The 17810-nt window shown below is 43.6% G+C and overlaps 1 protein-coding gene across 2 annotated transcripts in view; it reads right to left on the bottom strand.

Moving 5' to 3' along the window:
- The window catches only part of ncoa3 (nuclear receptor coactivator 3), a 40454-nt gene extending 26992 nt beyond the window's left edge, over positions 1-13462 (bottom strand). For both annotated transcript variants that reach the window (XM_080545917.1, XM_080545919.1), the window contains exon 1: positions 13401-13462. The gene's annotated coding sequence lies outside the window, so the exon portion shown is untranslated. The remainder of the gene's footprint in view (positions 1-13400) is intronic.
- Between the last annotated feature and the right edge of the window lie 4348 nt (positions 13463-17810).

Genomic DNA, 17810 nt, shown 5'->3' with positions numbered 1-17810 from the left:
GAGATTCAAAAAGGCAAAGTGAAGAAGAGGGAATAAGATGGGGGGAGGAGGTAAAGGAGTATATGGGGAGAGAGAGAGAGAGGAATAAAAGAGGAGGAGGAGGGATAATGAGAGGAGGGGGAGGAGGTAAAGGAGTATATGGGGAGAGAGAGAGAGAGAGAGGAATAAAAGAGGAGGAGGAGGGATAATGAGAGGAGGGGTAGGAGGAGGAGGGATAATGAGAGGAGGGGGAGGAGGAGGAGGGATAATGAGAGGAGGGGTAGGAGGAGGAGGGATAATGAGAGGAGGAGGAGGAGGTGTATCGGGCAGCGCTCCAGAGCTGCAGTGTCACTCCGTCAGGACCAGAATAGCGAGGACATTCCAGCAGAGCCTGAAATAAAGCCTGTAATCTGAGCTCTGTGAGACGCAGGCCAAATAACAAACATGTCCCATCCAAAACAATCACACACACACACACACACACACACACACACACACACACACACAGAGGATAGAGTACACTAAAATATCAAAAGCATCTTTAAAGTAGTAGCGACAATTTGGGGCCACCCCCCGACCAACACACACACACACACACACACACACACACGTACAACACACACACACACACGTACAACACACACACACACGTACAACACACACACACACACACACACACACACACACACACAGAGGATAGAGTACACTAAAATATCAAAAGCATCTTTAAAGTAGTAGCGACAATTTGGGGCCACCCCCCCGACCAACACACACACACACACACACACACGTACAACACACACACACACACGTACAACACACACACACGTACAACACACACACACACACACAGTAATAAAGAAACAAAAAGTCGTCTACTGGAGTTTGGGACATCAAGTGCAGAAGGAAACAAGAGGACAGAATTACTTCCTGTTGTTCTTCAAAGAACAGCCCCACCTCCTCCTCCCCACCTCCTCCCCCACCTCCTCCCCACCTCCTCCCCACCTCCTCCCCCACCTCCTCCCCATCTCCTCCCCCACCTCCTCCTCCCCACCTCCTCCCCACCTCCTCCCCCACCTCCTCCTCCCCACTAGCCTCGACACCCTCTCCCATCATATTCTATAAGCTGAGGGCCACGTTTTGTGTGTTAAGCCATAATTATACCTAATAGCTATTCGTTAAAAATACACATGATTCTGGTGAAAATGTGAGTGATTGAGACAGAGAGCACAACCCCTGGGAGAGAGAGAGAGAAAAGACGACGCACAATGGGGTTGAAGCGCAGGGGAACAGACATATGCCTGGCATGTGTGTACATGTGTAGACTTCTAAAAAGTTATGGAGTAAAAAAAAAAAAGTCTAAGAAAGCCTCCCATTATCCATTCTGAAGCGGCGTACTGGCAGCTCCGAATTCCAGCCAAGCCCTGACTCAAGGAAAGCATGGGGGGAAGAGAGAGAGAAAAAAACAGAAAAACACTAGGGGAAAAACACTAACTCTCTCTTCTCGCTGTCTGCACTTCAGGGAAGGACAGTCTGGGGTAGAGTTGGATCGAGCTAGACACTCGCCAGTGTTGCATCCTACGAAGAATCACATGCTAGGCTGTCGAAATAAAGTCGTTTCGGTCCAGAAACTTAGCCTCGCAGAAGTTCTGTCAGTCGGCTAGTCCGATTCTCAATCCCAACATTCTTCTCAGTGAGATGGAAGAGGGAGATAGTATAAAAAAACATAGGCCTAGTAGAAGCTGCGAAAAATAAATCACACGTTTATTTCCTCTCTCACAGAAATCCAAAAAACGCTCTCTTCTCTCCGGCGTGTGCGCTGCCAGCGCCTCCCCCAGACGGCAGGAGCAAAGGTTTAACAGTTAAGAGTTCAAACGCAGACCTTCAGTCTCATGGAAAAACACATCTCACATTAGGATAAAACACAGCGTTCAAAGCCGTGATACTGACGCAGGGAGAGAGAGAATAGAGGAGAGAGGAGAGAGAAAAGAGGGTTGGCAGAGACAAGGGAGGGGGGGGTAGAGACTGTAGTCGACAGGAGGTTAACAACCTCACCTGTAGACCTTCATTTCTTGTTGACAGATAATTGTAACCAGGGGCTTGAACCGGTGCGTTGCAACATCACAGATAGACATTCAGATAGAAATGTACTGAGCAGAACAAACCTAATGTAGAATTAGGAATCACGTCAGCTCTGTGTAGTGTATTTCTATCTGCAACCGTTCACAGAATGTTCATCCTACCTGAATGACTAAAGAAATAAACCGCAGGTTGAAAGGTGGGAGTGTGTGTGTGTGTGTGTGTGTGTCTTCTAAAAGAGGTAAAAGTGTGTGCACTTTTTTTGTGTGCACACACACACACACACACACACACGAGCAGGTAGTTCAAAGCAGAAAGGAGTAAACAGTCAAAGCACAGCTTGAGAGCATTCCCCTGCTTCTCCCCAGGTCCACAGTGGCGGCACCACACACACACACACACACACACACACACACACACACACACACACACACACAGCTAAGACGTACACGTCTTCTCACGCTTTCATTTTTCTCACACAAAACTGCAGAGGGGAGGAAAATGGAGAGATAAATGGAGGTGAAGACAAAGAAATGACATATTCAGCTGTGTGCGGGTGTGTGTGTGTGTGTGTGTGTGTGTGTCTGTGTGTGTGTGTGTGTGTGTGTGGTACAGAGAGAGAAGTCCTACAGGAATATCTAGCCTGCTATGCTATCCATCATTAACACACAGACAAAGAGCCCAAAGAAAAGACAGGACCCACGCGTGCACACACACACACACACACACACACACACACACACACACAACAACCAGCCAAACTATCCCCACAAACAAATAGGGAGTAATGTCATGATAAACCACGTAACATTAACTACCGGTACCTTTTCAGAATCTGTTATTAGCACCCCCCACCCCATTTTGCAGCTGAGAGAAAACCAAGGCAGTGGCTTATACAAGTGTGTGAGAGTGTGTGAACACACAGGGCTAATATTATGGAAATTAGTTCATTAATCAATGGCCAGAGAGCCTTTTATCTTGCAGCACAGAAAGCCAAGCCTGGTCTGCGTGCCTCCCTTCTACCAATTCAGACACACCAGCATTTTCACACTCTATTGACGAAGCTATGGGGACCACAGTGCACGTCATCTACCTTGTGAGAAAGAGAAAACCTACAACACAGCAGTTTAATCTCAGAGTTACAGAGAAATTCTCCAAAATAAAATCAACATTTTCTAATTGAGAGAAGAAGTGTCTCTAGTATGTATACCACCCTCATCCATCAACAGCTGTGTTGTTTACTGTGCCACTTGGGTCAAAAAAAGCCTAGATTCATTTCAGACCATCGCACTGCCGGCTCTGCCCGATTTCCCTCTCAGTCTCCCTCCCATCCTCCGTCCCTCCCTCCCTCCGTTTCTCCCTCCCTTCCCCTCCCCCTCTCATGGATTCCGTGGAGTAAACACAGGAAGAGAGCGGGCTCTGTTCCACCCCAGAGCGGGGCGTTCCTGCGTAGCTCCTGGTGGGGTCAAAAGTTTAGCGTGGTTTTAATTTCACCTTTCCTCAGCCAATCGCAGCGCCACACTGCGGCGGCTGAACTATGACCCCTGCGAATAATTCCACTCAAAAGAAGGAGGTCTGACGCCAGTTTCCCCCACTACACCCCCGCCCATTTTTTTCCTACTACCCCTTTTCTTTTTTTTCAACCAGCCGATCTCATTTGTTTGAGAACTTACAGAGAAAAAGAGAAGACTCCTGACTATACAGAGGGCCTCAAACATACGCACATTCTACGTTTAGAAGAATAGAATACCTTTTGTCTTCAATGAAACCAATAGCAGCTCAGTGTCCCAATGATCACAACACTGAATTCCTCACAAAAAACAGCAGCACATGAACTTGATTAAACACGTGAAATTAGGGCGATCTATTTTCACCATAACATCTCCACTGGGAGAGGTAGGACTCAACGCACCTATTCAAGAGAGTGATCAAACCTCTTTAAGAAGAAATGTAGCTTTTCATAATTGTCTATTTTTATTTTGAGATTCAACGAGGATCTTCTCAAGCTGTCATAAAATCATCTTCACAGTATTTGCAAGTTAATTCTGAACACTGACATTTACATTTTTAGATGTTCTACCTGACCATTGCATTAGATCACCCATGTAGAAAAGCTCAACAGTGACAAAACAATAAAAACAAGAAATTCCCGAATTCACTAACCAGAAATGTCCAACGCTAGTGGACTCCCCTCCTCTCCTTCACCCTGGACCCCCATGTAAGGCCTGGCTTTGCGCCCACCACACCACATGCTGTCCAGATTCAGGTTAACACTATTAAAAGCGTGTTTAAATGACTTATGAGGACAGGATGGATACAAGGGGGTCACAAGGACTAAGTGTTGAAAAGGAGGGAGGGAGGGAAGGTTCTGCTATAGGCAGGAGAACACTTAAGAAATCCTCTCACAATCAACGCTCCACTCGCTGGGCACCGTGTACACAGACCTGCAGCACTGCAGTGCTCTAGACAAGCCTAGTGTGGTTGTGTTTCTGTCTCTCACTCGGCTCCATCTGCCCCATCTGCTGGGTGATTAAATGACATTTGTCATTTTGACATTTTTTTAAGCTGATATGACATCCTGGTGTTATTGCACAATGATTCAAGTCCAACATTTCTCAATTAAGTCAAAGTGTTTGTATTTCGGGGGGGGGGATATATTCAATTTTCTTAATCGCCTCCTAATTTCCCACGTGCCGTAACATATGACATGTCCTACAGCTACAGAGCTCTGAAGTGGGATGTGCACCCGTTGTCAAATAGAACACTCCGAACTAGTGTTGTTCCGATACCATTTTTTTATCCCGATACCGATACCGATACCTGACCGTGCAGTACTTGCCGATACCGAGTACCGATCCGATACCCCGGCGTTTGAAAAAACAAAACAAAAAAACATGTTTTTTGAGCCGCATACTCACCTCGATGTAAAATTATTGCTAACACTTAGTCTGGCACTGCTCAAAACCTTTGTAAAACTCGTAAAGTTTTTGTAAAACTTAAGTAAAAAAAAAAAAAAAAAAAAAATAATATATATAACTTTTTGGAAAGTACTCGCCGATACCGATACCAGCATTTTTGTGCGTATCGGTGGCCATGCCGATACTAGTATCGGTATCGGAACAACACTACTCCGAACCCTCTTCACCAGCGTTTTTTTGTGACTGAGTCAAACGAGCGTGACACATTTTATAGATCTGGCATTACTTTCCCAAATAGCTCAGAAAACGATTAACGTCACCACTCGGTGTATCTGTTCTTTGATTTTTATTTTATTTTATATTAAGAAGGCGGCAAAATGGCGGCTGTGGGCATTGGAGCCGTAGAGCGTATCAAGGCCCACAGAACCAAACAGCACAAGCTGCTCCAGGGAACTGATGAGCCTATTCCAAGGTAGAATCAAACACAGTATTCAGTTCAGTCATGGGGAAGGAGAAAGCATGCACAATAACCACCTACATTTCTGACAATCAGAAGCAAGATCCTGACAGTCAACTAACACTTGTAAAGCATTGCGCACACACACTGTCTCCTCTCAGCTGTCTTGCATCGCGCATAGCCCGCAGCGCAGAGCGCATATGTCTAATTGAGTGAACTCGTATTATGCTTATCACCAAGTTCTCCCATACTGTGCTGATGGACCAGTATCGTATGTTTATATCAACGGTAATCAAGTGCTTGAACGAGACGGGCGCGTACGACCGCCACACTAGGGCTGCACGATTAATCGATTTTAAATCGAAATCGCGATTTGAAATGACGCGATTAGCTAATCGCAAAGCCTGCGATTTGCCTGCGATTTTTTTTTTTTTTTTTTTTTTGCCATTTAGCAGACGCTTTTTTAATCCAAAGCGATTTACAATTACGAATTACAGGGACATTCCCCCTGGAGTAACTGAGGGCTAAGTGCCTTACTCAAGGGCACACTAGTAGTGGTGTGGTTTCAGGCGGGATTTGAACTCACAACCTTCCGATCACAAGTCCAACTCACTATCCACTACCCGTATGGGATACGTCATACAGCGCGTCGGATTCAACGTCAATGAACGTCAACGTCAATGAACGTCAACAATGAACGTCAACGTCAATGAACGCACACCAACAACATCGCACGTGAAACGCCCACGTTTTGGTAGCTAGCAATAGCAACATTCATGGTGGATAATGGCTTCAGCAGAACCAGAAGCAACGTTGGACGATTTAGTCCAGAAGAAAAGCAGCACTTCTGTTGTGTGGAAGTATTTCGGATTTAGGACGACTGATGTGCAACAAAAACAGGTGTTGTGCACGACCTGTCGTGGAACAGTCGCTACATCCAGAGGCAACACCACAAACCTATATCAGCACTTGAAAAAGTACCACAGGCAGCTGTATGACGGGTGTGCGGTCAGAAAGGGAGAGTTGAGTGAAAGTCCCGTAGCCCAGTCTAACAAAGTTAAACAAACTAGTGTTTCAGAGTCGACTTGATTTTAAAGCAACCCAACTTTAAAGCAACCCAATGTAAGTTTAGTTCTTTCACTCGTAGCTCGGGCTGTGGGGGTGCTAGAGGAGGGAGCCTCTAAGTCCCCTGAAGACGTACAAACAAACTGCACGTTGATACGACCTTCCTAGCCGGAGATATGGCCACACTTTTAAAAAAACTCCCTTTTTTTTTCTTTTTTTTTTTTGCTATTTTAAAAAATAATAATCGCAAATTAATCGCAATCGCGATATCTGTCCAAATAATCGCAATTCGATTTTTTCCCCAAATCGTGCAGCCCTACGCCACGCCACACACATGCCATATCATACCTCCGTCCCACATGTATTTATCATCATATTTTTAAATATAAAACGGACGTATGATATGGCAGATATTGTGCGTGGCGGTCCCGCACGCCCGTCCCGCTCCAGTTCTAGTAGATCGCGCAACCAGGGAATCGCCGACATGTGTGAGGGAGCAACCCGGTAATTGTCGGGCAATTCGGTCATGTGTGAACAGTGCAAATGCCTGGCAGACCCGGGTCGGGATTCCATGGAATTTACAGGGAACTGTGTGTGAAAGGGACTTAACACTCAGTACTAGTACGATCCTGACAGAGTCAACCAACACTTAGTACTAGTCAGCAAATGAATAAAGCTCAGCAAACTGAGGCTGAAGATAGATCAACAACCATTATGCAGAGTGCTCTCTCTCTAGCACACACCTCCTACTCACAATCCAGAGTGTCCACCTCACCTCTGTGTGAGCCCGTTCACCTCAAGAGAAACAACAGGTTGAGTTTTGCAAAGCGACCCCCAGCTTTCACCACCCGTTTGACAAGATAAGGGATGACGGCCATTTGCTTTTGCTTGCGTTTTAAATGGAAGCTTTTACCTTTGACCTGGGTTGAAGTCAGGAGTAGTAGCTGTCTCTACAAGAGTCTACATGTTGCCGACGTTTGATTGGATAATAAGCGTGAGGGGCGGAGCCTCCCGGTGCTCGGTTCCTCTTGCTCAATGTAAAGTAAAGAATGACTTTGCAGTTAGTTCACTAGCCCTCGGAGCTAGGCATATCCGACATGGAAACTTGTTGTACAGACAATACCCAAGTTTCCTCCTCAGTGTTAGAATCGACCAATAGAAGGATTGCGTGAGTGTCACATTATTACACTGTAATGGCATTTCCACCTAGACTTTCATCTATTTACCCAACACCACCTCCATATTAGCTTTAAACCAATAACAAGGACGGTAGCAGGGAGGAGTACCTGAGTGTTTCTAGACGTGCTTACTGTATGGAACACTTCCTGAATGATCACACCCATGTCACTTAGCCTGCAGTCAGACAGAAAAATGTGTTCCACTGTCAATAATAGGCTGAAGATTATTAAGAAGCACCAAGAAAAATGAGCAAAGTGGAAAGCAGTGCGTTGTCTGTCAATAGTAGTGTCAGTGTGCTACAGGCATTCTGAAGAGTCACCCGTCAATGGTCCTCAATGTTCCTTAAGGTCACCAACCAACAAATTAAATTTAAAGAATATTTTTATTTTTTTTAATTAAGAAATTGGAACGGCAAAAGGACTACAATATATTCACGTTGTCCAAAATCCCCTTTTGACTGGAGGGCCATTTCGAAGCATGGTTTTTAGAATCCACGCACAATCCATGCTGCCATCATTATACAAGTGAGGTGCTGAACAAAAAATGGGCTTACTCCTGTGTCGATTGGGTGTCTCCTCATGAAAAGGTCACATAAACCAGGGTGACACCAACGTCACTGAAGAATGGGCAGAAGTGAAAGAGAAGACATTTTTTCCATCTACACCTACCCCCCCCTCCCACACACATTTAATTGTTTATATTTCATCCACAACCCAACCTCTTATTCAAGTAAGAGTAAACTCAGTTATAGGAAAAAATGATTACAATAAATTAAGAAGTTCTGGTGCTGGTGTTGACACATTGTACTAAATCTGAGGTCTGTTCGTTGATGGACCCAGAATAGCTGGGGCCTCTCACTTAGGGGTGGAATTCTGTGTCACTCAAGACTTTTAAACTCTCCTCTGAGCTGTGGAGGCAGGGCAAATATGGGGCAGGAAGGGGGGGGTGGGGGGGGGGGCAGAATGAAAGCAAGGTGGCTCTGTGGCAGTTGAGAAGTTCATCCAGAACTGACACACTCTCGCTCTCTCTCTGTCCTCTCTCAGTGACTGACGGAGAGAGAGAACGCATCTGGTAACATTTATCTCACAAACCATACTTTTTTTTTCTTCTTCTTCTTTCTCTCTTTCTTTTTTTCTTTTACTCCCAAGTTTATAAAACCCTAACCAAAACACAAACACGGTATTGCTAACATTTTACAACGGTCACAAAAACGGGGTTGGGGTTGCTCCCCTCCCATTGGCTGGTTCAGGTGAACCCGTTTTACGAGCATTCTTCAGCAGAGGGAGAGAAAGTAAAAAAGAGGGAGGAAAACAGAGCTGTGCACCCACCCCCCCCCCCTCTCTCTCTAATAAGCTATTCCCTCCTTCATGCAACCAGCAATGACTACAGAGAACTAACTGTTCCAAAGCCTTGCTGGCTATAAATTGGAATTGGGTGCAATGATTGCTTCAGGCTGCCCGTTTGGCTTTCATAAGTGTGCATGGCTCACATATGGCTGAATTACCCCTGCATTTGGGTATTACCTCAGAGTTGAAGGAGAGGGGAATGAGAGAATTGAAAGAAGTGACTCCAAGCAGAGCCAGACTAGCAAACAGCATGAACTGACTGAGAACCAGCTAGATCACTTCCTATAGAGAAGAGAAAAAAAAGTCTCTCTCTCTCTCTCTCTCTCTCTCTCTCTCTTTCTCTCTCTGTGGGATTTTGAATCCACTCAGGTGTGTCACGTGCATGCTGACAAGCACAGACACCGTTTACTGTCACCGCATGAATGACCTTCAGATTGGTCTGCGGGACTGTGTCGTCATAGAAACATGGCTTTACACAACTTGCTCTAAAAAAATGCCATAGGCCTATTTTAGTGGTATCGACCATGAATAATATACGACCTGGTGAATTGGTCCGCAAGTCGACATCCGATTAAATGTTCGGACTTTTACTTCGAAAAATGAAAAATACATTTCAGCATTGTTGAAAATCAATGACACACTCGCTAGTCAACTAACACAGCTTGTTTTGTGAGCTTGCTAACAATGTAAAGTAGTGTTATAGTTAACTAGGTAGCAGTGGGGATTACTCACAGAATCCATTGCATTGCAGTGTTTTGGCTTGACTAGCGAGTTTGTGTTGTGATTTTCAACAACGTTGAAACGTATTTCCGTGTTTCAAAATAAACGTCTGAACATTTCGATCGGTTGCCGACTTGCGGCCCAAACGACCAGACCGTGTCACATATTCTTATTTCCATAGGACCACTACTAATGTTAGGCTGATATTTGTGTGAGACTCAGTGTTTTGATTCGTTAGACCACATCCTTTAGGCTCATGAATAACATGCCAACAACTAACAACTATAATACTAATTATGTTTACAATACAAATTGTTGTACAATGATGTTGTAGTCAAAACAAACTATATGAATGGAATGGTAAAAGCATACCTAGAGCTAGGGATGCTCCGATCTGGATTTTTGGGGCCGATACCGATCACCGATTTTTTTCCTCAAGATCAACCGATACCGATACCGATACCGATTTTTAAAAAAATACATAACTGTAGGCCTACTGACTGGATAGCCTACATATTTTTTGCTTTTTAGACAAAAGTTTTGATCCATTAGGCACCAAGCAAACGCAGACCCATTTTTATGGCATAGTAAAAGTCTGGCCTATCACCCAGTTAGGGCCTGAAGCCCAAGTCAGTCGATATGGCTGTATAAAAGACATCATAAACGTGGCCTTCATGGTTTACATACTGTTACGTCCTCCTATGTTTTCTGTTCAGTTATCTGTCTTCCCCAGAAAAAAAAAAAAAAAAAAAAAAAAAATCGGTTTTTGCGATCGGCCATTTTTGCCGATCACCGATCGAGTCATTTGGAGTGAAATCGGCCGATTTAAATCGGTGGCCGATTTAAATCGGTGGCCGATAAATCGGAGCATCCCTACCTAGAGCACATGGTAAGAAGGAACCACTTACCGGTACTTTATTCAAAGCCGGCCCCCACTACCTCCCCTCTTATCCCACAGAAAGGTACAAAGGCCGAGGAATCACATTTCAATTAGAGAAACAATCAGCCTTTCCTTTCAGCTCAGTGTGTCGTCAAGAGGCGTCCAATAGCAACGGCTCTCTTCTCCCCCACTATTAATCTTGCATTACACACACACTTTCTCTTCATTTTACTTGTCTCATGACCACCAAAAGCCACTCTTTATGAAACCTATTATCTCACATGGTTTCTCTTGCGCTCACACATACACACACACACACACACGCACACACCTCTGACGACACACTAAAAGAATGCCATCTATTCAAACATCAATGGAGGAAAAAAATGCGGCTGACAGAGACAGAGTGGAGACAGTTATCAACCGGTGAAAAAAGTAGGCTAAATACATTTCCCAGAAACTCAACAATAGGCCTGGGCATTCGAAAATGGCAAACTCTCTAAAGTGTGACTGTTGGCAAAGCCACTGATGGGCGGCAACAACAACAAACACACACAAGCACAATATCTGTCTGCAATCAATACCGACACCACGGCAAACAATCGATCGGTTCATCTGCTACAGAGATTCGCCCACCGCGCAAAGAGGTGTCCCCCCCCAATCCCATGAGAAAAAGTGATAAGTTAATGAGTTATTGAGAACACAGTGGCCAAACAGACAAAGACAGAAAGCCCATGCATCCAAGTCACTTCTTCACCCCCATCTGCAGTCAAAGAATCCTCCCAAAGATTGATTCATTGTTAACACAGCCTGACACCCTGTGTGAGGGAGAGAAAGAAAGGGAAAGAGAAAGGCAGAGAGAAAGGGGGAAAGGGGGCTCCGTTCGCCAAGAATAGCAGAAGAAGTTCATTGGGTAGTTTCCCACAGCGATCCACTATTCCTCCTTTTAAAAAACCTGCAACACATACGCTCGACTCACCAGCTAGACAACAAACACCCGTGCCATAAACAAACTCACCCCAAACTGTTTACCTATCAACCCTAACTGAAACGTCACACATTGGTAGTGTAGGAGGGAGGTTTTCTTATTAAGACTGCCAGCTCTACAACTTCTTATGATTGAATAATTAGGACCAACTGCAGGTAACTTCTCATCATGACGGGATTATTTCACCCAACAAGTCAACCAGAAACACAGCCAACAATCCACCTACAACCCGTTCCCTTTACAACAAAGAGATTGTGTGTGAGTATCAGCAAGGGTGCATGGCATGTGACTAACATGTTCTGCCCCCAAGCCAAAGACAGACTGCACACCTACCTAGGCCCTTCACCATTAATGCATGCAAGTGCCATGACTCATCTCTCCCATTGTCTGCAGAAACACATGAGCAAGCTCTCCAAGAATGCACCCTTGCCTTACTGCCTCAGACAACTGAATCAATGCTTAGCATTCAGACCAGCAGTAGTAATTCCCTCTTTTTCCCCAAACCATGGTTCTTCTGTGAGGAGTTGAGTACTGTAAACCATCACTTTAAACACACGAATAACGTCCAACCCCCATGAACTTGAATGTGGGTGTCATCATGACTTGAATTGTGAGCGTGAGGGGTTGGAAGGGGGTCGTGGCCCTGACGTGCGCGTCTCCCACCCTCCCCTTTGCGTACGCACGCACGCACGTAGTAGTAGTGGGTCATTATAATTATCCACCGTTATAATCACAGTATAGCTACTTAACCTACCACGGGGGTGAGCTATAAATTACAGCCAAATCGTGAGCTTAGAATGATAAGGTTCTATCTCCGTTTAGAATGATAAGGTTGTATCTCCGTTTAGGGTAGTTCAGAGATATTGAGCGTCAAAGTTTTTACATTCCATTATGTTTTGTGAGATGGAACCTTTGTATTTTATGAATTACTAACTCAAAAATGTCAACATTTAAAAAAAAATAACACCACACAGGCATTAATAAACACCTAATGGATCAGATTATGTAAAAAAACTCAATTTTGACAAAAATTGAGATAGAACCTAGAATTCTAACGTCACGAATTGTAGCCGAAGTGTGGTGTTTGATAATATCGCGATTTTGTTTGTCAATGTTGCCACATTCCGTGGCGGAAACTCCTGTAAATGTATCACAACAAAGCTTACAAGGTAGCCCGAGTGGTTCACTCAATGTTTTCAAATAACTGGTATTCCTGGAATTAAACATCTAGGAAGGCTACAGTCCTAGTGGAACATACGGGTGCAAATAATAACATTAGAATTAGAATGAAATAGAAACTTCACTGAAGACGCATTTATTTATTTGATCGAGAAAAAGTTCATGGAAGAAATAGTTACCATGTATCATAGGCTACAATCCAAATGAACTCGATCGGTGAGATGGAATCGCTTCCGAATGTATCCATTTAAATGTATCCCTCTCGGATGAAACTTTGTAACAATGAGCCTATCATTATCAACCACCTTCCATAACATCCACACGCAATCGCACGAATGAATCAACCTAAAATGTATCAGGGGCTTGCATCATCATACATAGAGACACACATAGAGAAATCCCCCATAATAATAAATGAAATCCCCCATAATAAATGATCTCCCAGCCAAGGTGGGCTGTTACGGGGTGAAACGATACAACGCTTACATCGCAATCAGTAACTGGAGAAATATGCCACATGTTTAAATCCCTCCATTTGCGTAATATCCACAAATCATTCACTTTTAAAGAAAATAAGCGTATGCTACTATTAGAAATTATAAAAACTCACCCCACTCCCAATACATTCATTGAGTCCAACACCAGTTTCTTTTTGTTGCCCCTAGTATTAACTCTCCGCCATCTTCACACACGGTGTTTGTTTAAAAGGGAAATACTCCCAAAGCGCAAGGAGCCCAGCTTGTAACAGAGCGCGATAGGCCTTCTGGGTAGTGTAGTTGTCTTGTCTCTCCATCCTCATCCGGTTGTGCGTTAAACGTTCTCCGAACGGACTACACGTACACGAATACCTATAGACGAGATGGACAGCAGAGCAGGAACGATATTATTAGGGGGGAAATACATCTATATGTATTTATTTTTAGCTCACCAAAGTAGCTCTGTGAATGTTGCTTTGGATGTGTCCATAGTAGCCATAATTATTTAATAAGGATTTTTTTATCAGACCACAAATCCTAAATGATGTATTTTATATCTGTCAATACATTGGGAGTTTGGAACAACCAGGGCCCTTCTGACAGACTCTCTACCACTCTCCTATGAGGCAGAATGTTCAACACACATTGAGAACACGCCTTGTACTACGATTAGAACAGGAGAAATAGTAGTGCAAATACAAAAGTGTCATTATCTAGCTATGTTGCAACACCGGATTCGTGCAATCATGCATGCACTGTACCTTTGATATGGGTGCACATTTATTTTTAGGCCTACTGATGTGTGTCATGCAATTGCATTCCAAAAAGCCATGGGAAGATTTTTTTTCTCTCCCAAATAACATTCTCAAAAAGACACGTTTTACAGGATTGTATTTAGATTTAGGAGTTATATGGTTGTATGCAAGTTAAATAGGCATAGTCATGATGGAAAATGTATGTGTTCCCAGTCATGCATGCATTACCCCAATCCCTTACAATGACACACCGACATCTCAACTGTGTTTGTATACATACAACATTCAGAGAGTCTGTTTCACTAAAGTGGGGGGTACGACACAGGCATCTAATCTACTACCACATGAGTTGTCCAATATACACACCACATGCAGTAAAGGTCCATTTGGAATTGTGTAGACATTAAAGAAGGCCTGTGCTCTAGCTAGCCAACAATATACTATAGGACTATGTAGGAGGCCCCAACTAACCTCTGGAAGATAGTGCAGAATCTGTCTCCATGGTGATCTCTTAGGCACACCAGTGTAGAATTTCAACTGTTGGGGAGGGAGTCTGGGCTATGGAGGGAGGGCAGGGGAGGGCAGGGGGGGAATGAGGGAGAGAGGGGGAGGGGGGAAGGGTAGAGGGAGAGAAGCAGTGTGACACTTGGTAATTAGCTCCTTTACTTGCTATTTCCTGCCTGAGCATAATATTATACCACACAATCAGCCTAGAATCCTCCATAGACCGAAAAGTTGATAGTATTGGAAAAATACCACACCTGAGTCACAGGCGTGTGTGTGTGTGTGTGTGTGTGTGTGTGTGTGTGTGTGTGTGTGTGTGTGTGTGTGTGTGTGTGTGTGTGGGGACGGGGGACGGGGGGGCTCTTTGAAGAGTTTCTGTCAAAGGAGTGTTGTTGAAAAAAGCAATGAAGTTCATTGCCTTTGCAGTGTCCTTTTCAAGCACACACAGATATTTAAACTCTTCTCCAGATAGTCTAAAACTAAAACTCTAAACCTTTTGTGCAATAATGTCATGCATTATTGATGATTCAGGGCATAAACTCACCATTAATTGTTATCGGTTACTAGAGACAGACGTAGTTGAATGACGAGAAACATCTCAATCACCAGAGAACATTCAACGGATGACCCTTTCCATTATTATGGCTTGTTGAATCGACTTATAATGCTTGGTAAACAATCTTAAGCTGACATGGGTGTCTTCCTAAAAAAGAGATGGTATAACAGCTATAAAGCCAACACCGCTATTATGCATTCATCTGTTTGCCTGGGTTTGTGTGTGCTTGTGTGTTTGAGAGAGTGAGCCTCAATTACATTCCACAGAGACCTAAGGGGGGCCCATGGCCCTCTGTGTGTGCCCCCTCCCCCACCACACACACACCGCAAACTGACCTCCCCCTCCTCTGTCAGTGTGAGTGTGAGACGCTCTATCCCCAACCCCCCCTTCCCACTCTGCTTCTGCTGTTTGAAAGGGCAGGAGATAACAGTTTGAAAGGACAGGAGATAGCCCCCCTAATCATTCATGTATTTGCAGATTGCTTTACCTGCAAACAACCAATTGTGTGTCCCTCTGGTCTTCTTCACCCCTCCCCTTCCCCCCCACGTAATCACAGTTGCACTCAGATTCAAGGGGCTTTGCAATCATCTAATCAGACAGACAGAAAGACATGACATGGGCACAAATGTGAATAAGATTTAACCCTAACACTGAAGCTGGTCGTCTCACACATGGAAAAAGGCAGGGAATGTTCAAATTGACACAATAATAGAGCATTCACCTGATGTTTACTGTCCACTTTTCTCTGTTTTTCCATGCTCTCATTTCACACGTTTCATATCAGACTTGATACAAAAAATACAGTGTTTTTATTTTTTACAGTGTTTTTTGTTGTTGTTGTAATTACCCAGAAATGTAACTTGTATACCATATTCAATAGTTATAGTTTATTAGCTTTTGAAATATATTTCACTCACATTAAAATATATTCATATTAATTATTAATTATATTATATTATATATAATACATTTGATCTATTGGAATATCATTGCAGAGAAGTTGAAGTTAACCTTTGCTTTTAGACCCTCCTTAGATACTCAACATCAGCTCATCTGCCCATCATGGATGAGGTCTGTCTCATCAGATGGTTTCATCTAATATGGACGGACGGCTTCCATGATTACTGCTACAGTGTTGCTCACTATGATCGAAAGGGAAACTTTTTGGATTATGCCACGTTTAATATTTTATATAAAGCAAATCACATAATCAAGTAATGTCTAAGTGTCTATATAACCCTTTATGTAGACAGACCATGTTCACCATCTATTGATCCAATAGGGGTGAGGTGTTGATGTGAGACACATAATATGTGTCTAACATATTAATATGACATACAGTGTGACTGATAAAAGGAGTCATGTCTGATGTCTCCATGAAGACATACCACTTGTATCACACACTGACTTCAATGAGCAACGAGGAGCATTGGATGTTGGTATTGAACACAGGAAAGCTTTTCCTAAGCATTATGTTGAATGTTGTGATTTATTAATGCAGCAGAAAGGGTGAGGAGGGGGCTCTGTCAAGAGATCTGATGAGTAAACAATGTGAGTGAAGCTGAAGACCGCCATCTAGTGGAAGACTGGCGATATAACGACCTTTGGCGGGAAAGAAGGCAGATGGACACACAGCACTGGGAGGTAACGGAGGCCTAATCGAACCCATTTTTGGTATCACTCCGCCGCACAGGTGTTCTAAATGACCGTTAATTAGACTCCATTGACCTGCGCCATCGTACTGCTGTTCTAACCTCCGGACATTTGTACGTGTGAGTTCAAGAGGCGCGTCTGATTCAATTGCTTGTGCTAGAATAGACTGTGTACTACTGGATACCTCACCGTATTCATTGTTAGAGAGTTGACTCATGTTGATATTTGACTATAATGTGCACACTAGAAAACGATGGAGCAGCGTGCTGTCTGATGTCAACTCGTCTGACTCTGAATCACATTCACACATGCCACCAAAGCGACTGTCAACCGAGTCATATTTCACTGGTTGCACAATACATGGATGGAAATGTACAAATTAATGTACACGATACAAAGTAGCTAGTTTGTGTTGAGGTTACTAGGCAACAGTCCAGTTGAACAGTCCCGTTGCGGAACTATTTTTTCTTGACGGAGCCAAAATAAATGATTAAATAAACAAACAAATAATAATCTGTTGTCACTTATTACTGTTAATTAATAAATCTGCGCTGTAGAACTGTTGTATAAAAGCAATATCACAGGAGAGGTCGTGCTGTTATACTGAATATCAGCACGGCTGTGATTGTCTTCTACTCGGCCTGCGGCCTCGTACCTACGACCCAATCACAGCCGTGCTGATATTCAGTATAACAGCACTCCCTCTCGTGTGATATTGCTTAAACATCATGTAGCTTAGCCTAGGCTAACTTTAGTGATAGGTTATTATTATCCCACTATTCTTACTATGTGAACATTAATAGATTCATACTCACGGCACATACTTCGAAAGAAACAGAGCTGGAAATTAGGCTAGGCTAGCAAGGTAAGAAAGCCAGTTTGGCTTCCATTCTTGCCGCAAACTGTAGTATCGAGGATTAATAATAATAATAATAACTTTGATTTCTATGCCTATTCTTGCCTTTCAAAAACCCGAGGACGCTTTACAATTCTAAAGGGGAGTGGTCAGACAGACAAACAGAAAACAAACAAACAAAACAGAACCAGTGACTAGGGGCCAACGGCCTTGGTGAACA

The sequence above is a fragment of the Nansenia antarctica genome (genome assembly GCF_963989245.1).
Source record: "Nansenia antarctica genome assembly, chromosome: 15".
NCBI lineage: Eukaryota > Metazoa > Chordata > Actinopteri > Argentiniformes > Microstomatidae > Nansenia > Nansenia antarctica.
This window is presented reverse-complemented; position numbering and strand designations above follow the sequence as displayed.